We start from the raw sequence: 14,526 nt of genomic DNA, 5'->3' as shown, positions 1-14,526 counted from the left end.
CAGGATCACACAATGGGTAAATATCTGGCCGGATTTGAACTCAGGCCTTCCTCATTCCAGGCCCAGTGCTTTATCCACTGTGCCACCTAGCTGACCAGTCCATTATGAGAACTTAATATTTTCTCCACTACGTTTTCTTTCATTTTCCCATGGAATTATACTACTATTTTTTTTAATTCTGTGCCACAATTTGAACCCAGTTGGAATCCTAAAGCCCAAAGTATGTGGGAAGGGGAGTGAAAGAATGTTTTAACTAATTGGTGGGCCTAATCTCTGGAACTTTGACTGGCTGGCTATCTGACTGCCATTAATTGTCTAAGCCAGTCTATTAGGGTCATTTATAAAATCTCACACTGCTTCTCCCAAACTGATAAGCAAATGCCTCTTTTCTTTAAATAATAAAAACAGGCTTTATTTATAAAAAATAAATTTAAAAGATAAGGGTAAAGAAATGCAAAGATATATGACCTGACTTCATTCTGGCACTTCTCTGTCAACCTTGCATGTCCTTAATGTCCTCTGTACTGACTGACCTTCTTTTAGCTTCCCCCTTACTGTAAAGCCCTCTGCTTCATTGCTCTGCTCCTTTCTTCTAACTCCAAGCCCCCTTCACTTTGTCTACCCCCCTTTACATCTTCTCTACTTGCTCTGTCAGTCCCTCTTTATTCTTCTCTCCTCTCCACCGTAGCGATCCCTCTGAAAAGCCTCTTAGTGTCCTCATTTCTCTGATGTCTCTCTTCCTTCTCACTAGCTCTTTCTCCATTCTTTTCTGTACTGTAGTGACAATGAACCCCCCTTTATGTCTCTTTTATTAACCTCCTCTCTCAGGTGAAACCTGGGCTGACCACCTATGCACACCTAGCTAATTTGCTGGCCATGCTAGTGCTGTGGCTGGGGGGCTCAAGTGAGCTGTGCATACCACACCCAGGGCTCGAGGGGTCCATGCCCCCCTGCTGCATGCCTGGGACCTCTGCCACACCTGGGGATTTTTGTCCTCACAGCTTAGGCCAGCTCAGAGCCCCCCAGTAGCTGAAATGGAGGGGGTGGGGCAGCTCCTGCTCTGCTTGGGGAGCCTGAGGCTAATTTTAATGCCTACAGGAGTAATTTAGAATGGTCTAGGAAGATGAGTTAGGATGATGTTGTGAAGGACTTTAAATGCTAAACAGAGATATTTCATCCTAGAGATAATAGGGAGCCAGTGAAATTTATTAAGTAGTGCAGTGATATAGAATCATGCTTGAGAAAAGTTATTTTGGCAGCTACATGGAATGGGGAGAGGCTTGTGGCAGAGAAATTAGTCAGGGGGAGAGAATGAAGGCATTCTGGTGCTGGAGAGAATAGTGTCATCTAGGCAGAGCAAAGATCCCAATGAGAGCAAATATATGGAAAGTATGAGAGCAAGAGGCCAGAAAGAAAGGAGTTTTATATAAGACAGGATTTCCATCAAGCACAGCAAAAGTAGTGGGCAGAACAAGGATGGAGTAGGGTTGAGGAGGATGGGAGTAAAGGATTGGGAGGTGAGGATTGGGGATAACTTGATCCAAAGTAGTTGGTGATTTCATAATACAGGGATAGGGTGAGTGGAAGGTGGTGAAAGTTTCCTCACCATAGGGATAGTAGTAGTTGACAGATGAATTATTATGCCCACATTCTTGAAAGGGGGATTGTTGCCTAGCATTGATCTACTTCTTGAGGCTGGGTGGGTGGAGATGGAGGGAGTAGTGTTGAAGCTGGGTGGCCAGTAGAAGGTGATGGCCAGGTCTACCAGAGAGGAAAAATTGGGCTTATTTGTTTTTTTTTTAATCTTAAAAGTATTTTATTATTTTCTAATTACACATAAAGATAGTTTCCAACATTTGTTTTTGTAAGATTTTGAGTTACAAATTTTTTCTCTTTCCCTCTCTTCCCCCCTCCCTCCCCAAAACAGAAAACAATCTGATATAGGTTATATATGTACAATCACATTAATCATATTTCTGCATTAGCCTTCTTGTGAAAGAAGAATCAGAAGAAAAGGGGAAAACCTCAAAAAAAAAACCCAAGAAGAAGTAGAAATGGTAAGGTTCAATTTGCATTCAGATTCCACAGTTCTTTTTTTCTGCATGTGGAGAGCATTTTCCATAATGAGTCCTTTGGAATTGTCTTGGATCATTGTATTGCTGAGGAGAGTTAAGTCTATCACAGTTGATCATCACACAATGTTGCTGTTACTTTGTACAATGTTCTCCTGGTTCTGCTCACTTTATTCAGCATCAGTCCACTTAAGTCTTCCCAGGTTTTTCTGAAATCCGCCTGCTCATCATTTCTTACAGAACAATAGTATTCTATTACATTCATATGCCACAACTTTTTCAGCCATTCCCCAGTTGATGGACATTCCCTCCATTTCCAATTCTTTGTCACTACAAAGATTGCTGCTAGTGCTAATAAAACTCTCTGGGCCTCAGTTTACTCCTCTCTAGAATGAAGTGTCTCAACTAGGTGGCTTCTGAGGTCCCTTCCAAATTAAAACCTATAATTCTATTTTTCATCTAGTTTTCAATATGTGCTTTATTTAGGTTAGTAAGTATAGACTAAGAAATATAAGCTTTTATGCTTGGCTGTAAGGCAGCTAGATGACACAGTGGATAGAACACTGGACCTAGAGTCAGGAAGATTCATTTTCAGGAGTTCAAATCTAGCCTCAGACATGTAGCTTTGTGACCCTGGAAAAGTCACTGTGTTTCTCAGTTTCCTCATACTTAAAATGAGCTGGAGAAAGAAATGACAAACCACTCCAGTATATTTGCCAAGAACACATCATACAGGGTAACAGAGTCAGACATGACTGAAATAACTGAACAACAACAATGCTTGGTTGTGGCTACAATGGTCAACAAAGGCAAAAGAACTTTATTCAGTTGAATCAACTTGGAATGTCCTCAGTGCATATCCTTCCTTGTTGAATATTCTTCTCCTGCTATGGCAAAAAAACCCAGATTTTATGCAAGGAAAACTATTAACAAAAGCTGAAAGGAGGATTTTAATTTTGAGGCTTTGGGAAAACATCTAGCAAAATACAGAAATCTGAAAAGGATAATTCCAATGTATATTTCCAGCAAAAAATAATGCTGCATCACAACTGGATTCTATAGATTGAATTTGTCTGCCCTTCGTAGGTTTGCAAAATGTCTCAAAGAATTCAAGAAAAGGAAGTTAGAAGAATAAAATGGATAGAAACACTTCACAATCTGGCTCCTATCTATCCTCTGGACTTGAACTTCTTTGTCACCAACAGTAACTGCTCATCAATTGCCACTAACTGGCAAATAAGACCATGAGGAAGACCTCCCCCTTCTTGGAAAATCAATTCTGCTTCCAATACAACCCACATGAACAGCATTCTGAGAAGAAACTTCTGTGGAGAAGTCAACCACCCTTACAAACTGCCCTTCAATTGCCACCTCTGAGACAGGCAAGCCAGCCTTGCTGGAGCAACAAGGCACCCTGAGAAAGAGGAAAGAAGCAGCATGTGCTAGCTCCCCATGAAACACATGGAAATAGCTCAGGACCCTGAGACTAAGAGCCTTTGGAATTGTCCTGCTCACCAGACCACCAGCCTTGTTCCTAGTTTCAACCCTGAAAGCACAAGAGGGGAGCAACTGCACTGGAGAAAGGGTTCACCTTCCTCAACACCACCATAACTACACTAACTTGTCAACCAGTTGTCACCAACTGGTAGTTTCACACAATTGTTCCAGGAGTGGTAGCAACACCCACTCATCCAGTCCAGCCGTCATCTCAGGAAGCAACACCTGTGCTTATGTGGCCTGGCACTGCAACTGCAACTACTGGAGATCCAGAAGAGAACATTCTCGTCATCAGTCCTTTACCCTGTCAAATGTTTCAATAGCAGAAACTGATAGAATTTTATCAATTTTAAAGACAATGCATTACTGTCTGCTTTGATGCTATACCCAAAGAATTATGGGACCTTGTCATATGATATGGAACTAACTCTTCTAAGTGTGTTGTTAGTAGAATGTGAGCTCCTTGAGAACAGGGACCATCTTCTTATTCTATTTTGAATCACCAACCCTTTGCACATAAGACATGCTTAATAATTACTGTCTCATCCATTAACTTTTTAATGGATTTTTTTGGGGGTGGGGCAATGAGGGTTAAGTGATTTGCCCAGGGTCATACAGCTAGTAAGTGTCAAGTGTCTGAGGCAGGATTTGAACTCAGGTCCTCCTGAATCCAGGGCTGGTACTTTATCCACTGCATCATCTAGCTGCCCCATATCCATCCATTTAATACACACACACACACACACACACACCTTTAAAATCAGTTTGGGGTGAAAAATTACCCTCTAGAAACATAATTAAAGAGGTCTCAGCTTTGCAGAATAACTGAGCTTAATACATAGCAACCCCAGAATGATGACTTCCCTCTTCCCCTTGCCTCTGCAGAAAGGCTCATCTTGGACAAAAAGATGAGATAAGTGAAATGTGGCTTCAGATGCCTTTTCAGTAACCATTATCATCTTCCTTTAGTAAAATCACCAACACCTTAGGATTAATTTGTTGAAGGTATTTCCCTCAGTCCAGAAGCATATGAGTCTTAAAATAGGATGTCAGGGATCTTGATTTTATTCTTGGTAGTATAGGAGATTCCTTTTGGGCCTTAGGGCTCTCCTATTATCCTACCTCAATATCCCATATGGGCTGTTCTCTACCTGGTTTATCTATGGATGGGTCCCTACTCCCCTTAGCTAAGTGTTTCTCAGTCACTTTGGTCTACTTGGCTGTACACAAGAGAAATGTACAAAGGGAATGTCAATGTAAACACATCCCAATGTTGCCATGATTTGGGTCCTGGGTTGGAGGACATCTTTTTAATGCACTGGAACTATCCCGAATCAAGCTCAGAAACCAACCCAAGAGCAGGCTTTTCTCATTTAGTGCTCTCACCCTCCCCCCAAATCTGCATTTCAAAAGCTCTGTGTATTGCAGGAAGTCTTAATCTTCTTTTGTATAGGCTCACTAATCTTTATTATCTTTTCCTATGACAAATTTCTGCTTTGCTTTGCTACACCTGTCAGTTCACTCTTTTTTTTTCCAGAGCTGACAGCAGCCACAATTATGTTATTACCTAAAACAGAAATCTGCAGCTAAAAATGTGCAAATCCCAAAAACATTTTTCCTAGCAAACTTCATACATTTTCTTTCAGAAAATGTTAATAAATGAGAAAATATTGTGGTTAGTCAATAGCATCTGTTATTTCCTCAACCATCCGTCATTATCAAACAATGTTTGGAGGATGACCCATTTACCTTACAAATTTGCCAACCTAAAATACGGGTCTGAGCTCCAGCAAAGTGTTGGAATTGATTTACTGCTTAAGCAGAACTATACTTAAGTCATTTCACATGCACAAGAAAGATAAATTACCTCCTTACAATTATGATTTTCTGTCAAATGCAAAGGCCTAATGTGGTAAAGAATACCCCTATTTACACATTTGCTATTTGCAAAGTGTGTTATTAATAAGATTGCATATAGGTTAGATACTTAAACCCATATCTGGCTGCCAGTTAGCAAATATTTTCATCTAATGCTTGTTTTTCAAAGCCAAGCCTATGATGGCATCTCCTTTATTGCCAATTTTAAAGTGAGGAGCTGTCCAGGGATGGCCAGCTGGCCAATTGTCTGCAGTATAATATTTTTAGAGAAGAAAATTGTTAAATTTGCTTCAATTTTGTTCTTTATTTATTTCCTATATTTTTCAACAAATAAGTATGGGGATCAGACCTGGGATTTTCACTGGCATAGGGACTTCCTGGGTAAGGAAACTTCCCTTACCAGTGCAGGTTGGCACCTTCTCTGCAGTTTATAATCTTATACAAGTAGAATTTGTACTTCTAGGTCTTCTGGGTTTCAAGGATGTTTCTCTATACACTATAGCAAGCTAGCAAATTGCCTTTCCTTGGCATGTGAGTCTTTCATTCTGCAAACCATCTCTTCTCCCCCTCAAAAATTTTTCTGGACTCTCCTTAGTCATAAACATACATAGCAGTGGGTCTGATGTACCCCCCAAAAGGTGTATCAGGAAAGGTCAAAGATCAATAGAAATATGATATGGAGTTACTGTCATAGAGACCCACAGATCTTTATTGTCTTTGCTCATCAAGATCTGTTACTGAGCATTCATTGAGTGTCTACCTCTTTCAGCTTAAAAGAAACTTGAGATGCAGAAATTTAAAGAATCTGCTCCAAATGGTCACATGGGCTATTTGTACCTGACTTGTAATAGAGCCTTCTGAGCTCATATTGGTTGGAACAGCCACAATCAAGCACATTGTAACTTGATTCTAACATAGTGATGTCATTTTGGTCCTATTCGAGAACAAAGGACAACAATCAACCAACTTAATATATAAAGATTATACTGGGGCATATGGGTGTTCCGGGCAAACTAATATCTCTGGTGTGAGGACTGCTGGGCCCTTTTTTGGGGGCTGCTTTCCAACTTTGGTGTCTACCTGTCACCCAACTCTCACTTGTGGCTCTAAGAAGCTGTACCATACATAGCAGCCACACCCTGGTAAAAAGCAGATGGCTAAACCAGGTTGAGGGTAACCTACAGGCCTCAAACCCTTCAGTGAGTAAGGAGGGGTGTTTACCCCAAGCATGTGAAAACTTTCCCAGCAGAATCAGCAGGTGTGAACAATTTGTTCATGAAGGTGATGGAAGCAGATACTGTGGAGTATTTAGAGCTTGGTTAGACTTTGTATGTCAAGCCATCCCCACTTGTCTTGACTTTTATCTTACCACTGGACTTTGATGACTCTACAAGAGGATCAATGACTTCACACAACTCTCCCTCACTTAAATTCAATTTATGTGTGAGTCAAAAGAAACCCCTATGCCATTTATGGATTATTTGTGCCCAACCTGTGGTAGAACCTTCTGAGCTCATAATGGTCTGGTCAGCCACTATACATTAACTCCAACATAGTGATACCATTTTGGTCCTCTTTGAATACAAAGGATAGCAACCAACCTCTTTCAGGTGATTCAGTGCCAAGTACCATGTATACTATATATAGAAGCGATGTATCTAGAGTTGAGCTATAAAATATTTTGTTGTTATGTGAGCATAAACATTGATACATATTGAATTACAATGACATTCTACATTAGTGGTGTCAGACTCAAATGGAAACAAGCTGGCTATATCTTGGCTTAGAAAACCATATATTGGGACAGCTAGGTAGTTCAGTGGATAGAGTATTGGTCCTGGATTCAGGAACACCTGAGTTCAAATCCGGTCTCAGACATTTAACATTTACTAGCTGTGTGACTCTGGGCAAGTCATATAACCCTAATCGCCTCACCAAAAAAAAAAAAAAAAAAAAAGAAGACCATATATTGACATTATCTATGTTCTATTATATTTTTATTAATTTTGTTAAATATTTCCCAATTACATTTTAATCTAATTCCGTCCCATCCAAGAGTGTTGTAGGCTATGTGCATGAAATCTCTGCTCTATACCATCTCAGTTCCAATGTATATCCCAACTTTAAATTCTCTGCAAAACATGACTTGCTCTGGGAAAATAATAGACAATAAACATTTGTTGTTTGATGGTCAGTCAGTCAATAAATGTTTACTAAGCATGTCCTATGTGCCAGACATTGTGTTAAATGCTGGAGATACAAAGAAAGGCAAAAGACAGTTCCTGCTCTCAAGAAATTCACAATCTAAGAAGAGAGACAGCCTCTAAAGAACTATGCATGAGCAGTCTATTGTTCAGTTGTTTTCAGCCATGTCCAAGTCTTTGTGACCCCATTTGGGGTTTTCTTGGCAAAGTACTGCAGTGGTTTGCCATTTCCTTCTCCAGCTCATGTTACAGATGAAGAAATTGAGACAAACAGGGTTAAGTGACTTGTTCAGGGTCACAAAGCCGGGCAGTGTCTGAGACCAGATTTGAACTTCAGAAGATGTCTTCCTGACTCCAGGTCTGGCACTCTACATTGTACCACTTAGCTGCCCTCAAACAGTCTATAGACAAGAATAAATGGAAAATAATAAATGGAAGAAAAGCACTAGAATTAAGAGAGATCAGTGAGATTTTAACTGGGGGTTGAAAGAAGCCAGGGAAGGTACAAGGCAGAGATGAGGAGGAAGAGTGCTCCAGGCATGGGAGACAGGCAGTGAAAATACCTAGAGTCAAGGGATGGAGTATCTTATTCAAAGAACAGCCAAGAGGCCAGTGTCCCTGGATCACAGATGATGCTGTGGGATGTAAGGGATAAAGACTAGAAAGACAGAGGGGAGAAGGTCATGAAGGGTTTGAAAAGCCAAATAAGGGATTTTTCAAAATCAATTTTGATTGATATTTATTTCTCAAATCACCATACTACCTCATTTCCTTCTCCATCCTCCTCCCAGAGAGCCATCCCATAAGAAAAAGAGCATTTTTTAGAGAGAAAAAAGGAACACAACTGATGAATGTATTAAAAATTCTGAAAACACATGCTATGTGTAATACCTGTGACCTGTGGACCTCTCACCTCCACAAAGGGATAGGTTGGGTTGTTTTCTATCTATTCATTGGAATCCCACTTGATCTTGGTCATTTTCTTACATTAAGTTTTTTTTTGGTGTGTCATTCTTTCCATTTGTGGTGTTATACTCACTACTTTTCTTACTTCACTGGCATCAGTTCATAAAGATCTTTCCATGCTTTCTTACAGCACAGTAATATTCCATTACATTGATGTATCACAATTGGTTTAGGCATTCCTCATTTGATAGGAATCTTACTTTGTTTCCAATTCTTAGCTATCACAAAAGTGCTGTTATTAATATTTTGGAGAATATTGGGACTTTTTTTCTTATCAATGGTTTCTTTTGAGTATAAGCCACTCAGTAATGATGTCTATTGGTAAAAAGGTATGGACATTTTAGTCATTTTATTTGCATAATTCCAAATTGCTTTTCAAAAATGATTGTATCGTTTCACAGTGCAGCCAACAGTGTACCTCTGCACTGATCTTTCCACATCTGACATTTTCATAGTATTATTTCATTTATTTAATTCCACCCTTGTGAAAGGGAATGAAAAGAACTGGCAGAAGTAATTTTTGCCTTCAAAAGGTTTGCAGTTTAGTGGATAAAGCACTGGCCCTGGATAAAGGAGGACCTGAATTCAAATCTGACCTCAGACACTTGACACTTACTAGCTGTGTGACCCTGGGCAAGTCACTTAACGCTCAATGTCCCTCAAAATAAAATAAAATAAAAGGTTTGCAGTTTAAAAGAGTGTTTACATTTATGGACAGTGAGCATGAAATGGAAAATTCTTGTAGGGAAGGGGATCTGAAGAGAATAGGAAATTCTTACCATAGTGAGCCATGTAGGATTTCTGGGCAACTTTCCATGTAGCATGTGCTGTGTATTCGGAGGCAGAGCTCAGCATTCTTCTGAGATTTCCTGAACTGTAACACATCTAGAGAGTGTGAAATGGGTGGAGAGTTCTTGAGATTAGCTTTGTTGACCTGAGGATCTATGTTTATCAGGACCTCCCCATCCTTCTCTTCTTGGAGGCTTCCTTTGTATGTGAAGAGGGTCTGGTTAAGCCCTAAATACTCTCCTGTGTTTGTAGATCTGCTTAACTTTAAAATAAATATTTACCATCCGCAGAACCTGGAGTTATAAATTACCTCAGAAGCCCTAGGATCAGACATTAAAAGACGGAAGGGACATTAGGCATGAGCCAGCCCAGTTCACTTATTTTAAGATGCGTAATCTGAGCTCCCAGTAGTTTAGTGACCTAAAGTCCCACGGGTATGGCAAAGCAGGAATAGGACCCAAATATCTCTGACTCCAAAGCCATTCATTGGTCTTTCCACTGCAACATACTCTTAACCTACTTCAACCCATGCCCAAGCAGGAATCCGTTCTCCAATAACCCCTACAAATGAGTGTGGAAACCTCCAAATAATACCATCTAGGGTTTTGTTATTTTCTCCAAAATTCATCTGATTTGTGGTGAGAAAACCTGCTGCTTTAAACATAGTACATCTAAATTTATAAAATTTTAGCTGTAATATACTTAGGCACCTTTTAAGGTTTCAATGTGAATAGGAAAAACAGAAAACAAATCCCAAATGGGCCCCTTTCCTCAGGACCTTACATTCAAATGGAGGAGACAACATGCTGACAACTACATGTAAACTGGATGTGATCTCAGAGTAGAGGCACCAGAAGAGGAGGTGAAGAAGAGACTAGGAAAAGGCCTCTTGAAGAAAGTAGCATTTGTGCAGGGTCTTGAAGGAAGCCAGGGAAACCAGATAGTCTAGTGTTTGGGTAAGTATACTTTAGCATCTTTTTCTTACCACTTCCCTAAGAGTACTGTTTTATGTAAAAACTCTGTGGCAATCGTAAGTGGCCTTTCTGACTTGCTTAAAGCAAGACTTTGGGTATAGCTCCCTAATTTGGCTTAGCTTGGCCATTCAAAATAGCACAACACTTCTAATACACACTTTGATTCCTGCCTGCTGTTCCCTTTACCCCCTTTCCTATCTCTTACTTTTCTACCTCTCCCCATCTTCATTTTTCCTTCCTTCTGTTATCTAATTTTTCTTTCAGTTTCCCTATATTCCTTCCTACTTCCAACATTCTTGCTTGTTGCTATTCAATCTTGTCTGATTCTTTATGACCCCATTTGGGTTTTTTTTTGGCAAAGATACAACAGTGATTTGTCATTTCCTTTACCAGCTCATTTTGCAGATGAGGAAACTGAAGCAAATAAGGTTAAGTGACTTGCCCAGGGTCACAAAGCTAGTAAGTGTCTGAGACCAGATTTGAACTCAAGAAGATGGGCCTTCCTGACTCCAGGCCTGATGCTCTATCCACTGTGCCACATTGCTGCCACTTGGATATTCTTACCTATCCTTTCTATCCTATATTCTTTGTCTTCCTTCTTCATGCTCTACATCCTAGTTCATCCTAGTTCTGATCTATGTGAAGCTGGTCTGGCTGTGCATGGCAACCTGTTCTCACAATCTCATCCATTAAAACCCATTAAGTTATAGGGAGGACAGGACTGGAAGGAGAAGGGAGTACTTCTGGTTTTTGTTTTTTTGCAGGGAAATAAGGGTTAAGTGACTTGCCCAGGGTCGCACAGCTAGTAATTGTCAAGTGTCTAAGGCCAGATTTGAACTGAGGTACTCCTGAATCTAGGGCCGGTGCTTTATTCACTGCACCACCTAGCTGCCCCCAAGAACGGAGTACTTCTGAAAGATAATCATACCTAATAATAATAATGGCCATGAAGATATTCAGCCCTCATGTTTACATAATGATATAAGGTTTACAAAAGAAGAGAAACATGGTGTAGTCAGTGGCTAGAGAGCTACACTCAAGGTCAGGAAGCCCTGGCTTCAAGTTTTGATTTTGTGCCTCTAGACTATTTGATCAATGTTCCCATATAGAGGGTTTTTTTGTGTGAGGGGGGCAATTGGGGTTAAGTGACTTGCCATGGGTCACACAGCTAGTAAGTGTTAAGTGTCTGAGGACAGATTTGAACTCAGGTCCTCCTGAATCCAGGACCGGTGCTCTATCTACTGTGCCACCTAGCTGCCCCCCCCCATACAGAGTTTTCAAACATGTGCTCTTATCCAGCTGAATCAAAATTAGATTGGAAAATATTTAATGAAATTGAAATATTTATTTAACAAAGTATTGGGGAATATTTAACAAAATAAATAAAAAGAACTAGCATTCCATTTAAAAACTGAGACAATATGTAACCCACAGGAATCCTTATGTACAGAGAAGTGGCTCCCATTTAAAAAAAAACTATTTCATTTAGAATTTTCCCCAAGTTACATGTAAATTTTTTTCACATTGATTCTTTAAAATTTTGTGTTCTAAAATTTCTTCTTCCCTCCCTCCCTCCTCAACTCTCCCTATGCAATCAAGCAATTCAATATAAGTCATACATGTGCAGTTATGCAAAACATCTTCATATTAGTCAGGTTGTGAAAGAAAATAGACAAAATAACTTTAGAAAGAGGAACTAACAAATAAAATTATACTTCAATCTGTATTCAGATGCCATCAGTTTGTCCTCTGTTGATTTACATTTTTCATATGTCTGTTTGATAGCATCTTGTTCATCATTTCTTTCACAGTTACTATTGCTAACTGTATTACCCTCCATCCTCTTCCTTCCCCTTGATATTTACTCTATTTTCTATCTTCTTTCACCCTATTCCTCCTCAAAAGTGTTTTGCTTTTTACTGCCCCCTCCCCCAATCTGCCTTTTCTTCCTTCGCTTTTCCCCCCCTTTTCCTCTTCCCCTCCCACTTTCCCTCAGGGCAAACTATATTACTATACCCACTTGATTATATATATTATTCCCTCTTTAAGCCAATTTTGATGAAAGTAAGGCTCACTCACTTCCCTGCTCCTTCCCCATCTTCCCCTCTACTCCATAAGCTTTTTCTTGTTTCTTTTATGTGAGCTACTTTACCCCTTCCACCTCTCCCTTTCCTTTTCTTCCAGTGCATTCCTCTTATCCCTTAACTTTATTTTAAAGATGTCATCATGGGTCAGTTAGGTAACACAGTGGACAAAGCAACAGCCATGGACTTAGGAGGCCCTGAACCCAAATCCAGCCCCAGATATAAGCCGTCCCACCTTGTCTGTCCCACAAAATACAAGGATAAACAAAAAATAAATCCTTTACAGATATCATCCCTTCATATTCAATTCAAACCTGTGCCCTCTAAGTATATTCCTTTTAGCTGTCCCAATACCGAGAAAGTTCTTATGAGTTAGAAGTATTATCTTCCCATGTAGGAATGTAAACAGTTTAACCTTTTAATATCCCTCATGATTTCTTTTTACTGTTTACCTTTTTATGCTTCTCTAAGGTCTTGTATTTGAAAGTCAAATTTTCTATTCAGTTCAGGTCTTTTCATCACGAATGAGTGGCTTCCATTTTTATTTGAGTTTGCCACCACTGTCACATTTCTCTACAACTGTCTAAGGCTATTAATGGAAGAGAAGATGCTAACCTGGTTTGGTAGATCATCTGGGAGCTCCTGATACCAGTGAAACCATAGGTTCAATCCCTATCCCTATAAAGTTATTTTTCAGTCATGTCTGACTCTTCTTGACCCCATTTGTGGTTTTCTTGGCAAAGATACTGCAGTGGTTTGCCATTTCCTTCTCCAGCTCATTTTACAGATAAGGAAACTGAGGCAAAGAGGGTGAAGTGTCTTGGTCAGGGTCATACAGCTAGTTAGTGTCTGAGGCCACAATTTTAACAGATGGGGCATCTGAGGCCAAGAGGATTAAAGGATTTGCCCTAGCTAGGAAGTAGCTGAATTACTACGGAAGACTAGAATAGAGATAAGAAGAAAGGGTTACATAAGGAAAAAGAAGAGATAAAAGGGGAGGAAGGGATGGAGTCAGTAAAAGATAAATTGCAGACAAGGACTCCTCATAGAGGAACCAGTGCTCTTCAGACTCAGCTTTCTCAGTGGCCTATAATATTCTGGTTTCAGAGGCATTTGTGGTGAACTCCAAATCAAGCCCTTTTAGGTGGGGGAATGGTTGAAGGGTATCACTTTATGGAAACAGTTTGAGATTGATACTAATATATGATTCTGGGGGCCCATGGGAGCAGTTCCTCCCTGATACAAAGGAAAACTGGGGCTCTATGAAAATCCTGTTTGTTGTTCCCCACAAAAGGAAGTCATGGATAGGTGGTCTTTTGTCACAGGGCAGCTTTTCTTCCCCATGACTGCCTGAATTTCATTCATTCCTAATTGCCTTCTGGTGTCCTGGCTGCTGGCTTCTGTTTATAGTCTGGCTCCTCTTCTCCTCCCACGGATTCACAGAATGTTACCTCACCCCCTGCAGAGGGATTTGAGAATTGGTTGCTATGACCAAGGCTGAATGAAGGGGGGAAAGAGAAAAGGGAGAGAAGAGAAAGAGACATACAGGAGAGAGAGAGAGAGAGAGAGAGAGAGAGAGAGAGAGAGAGAGAGAGAGAGAGAGAGAGAGAGAGAGAGAGAGAGAGAGAGAGAGAGAGAGGTACTAGATAACCTAGATATGGGAGGAGAGTGAATATCTAACTCTTTAGATTCTTTTAGCTTGAGAACCATGCCATCAACAGTCCTAGCTGACTGTTTTAAAGGGATATTAACATTCCCCGAGTGGATAAGTGGCCAAAGGTTATAAACAAATGAGTCTAAGAAGATTAATTGTAAACTATCAATAACTAGATGAAACATTGCTCCAAATCATTAATAGTAAGATAATTGCAAAGTAAAGCAATTCTGAGAGTTCAACTCACAATCAGTGAATTGGCATAGAGAGGCATACTAATATAGGGTTAGTGGAACTGAGAACTAGTGCAGCCATTTTAAGAAGCATTGGAATGAAATATTTTTTAAAAGTGACTAAAATGTCCATGTCCTTTAACCCTACTGGTATATACATCTAAGAAGTCAGATA

The sequence above is a fragment of the Dromiciops gliroides genome, chromosome 3 (assembly GCF_019393635.1).
Source record: "Dromiciops gliroides isolate mDroGli1 chromosome 3, mDroGli1.pri, whole genome shotgun sequence".
Taxonomy (NCBI): domain Eukaryota; kingdom Metazoa; phylum Chordata; class Mammalia; order Microbiotheria; family Microbiotheriidae; genus Dromiciops; species Dromiciops gliroides.
This window is presented reverse-complemented; position numbering follows the sequence as displayed.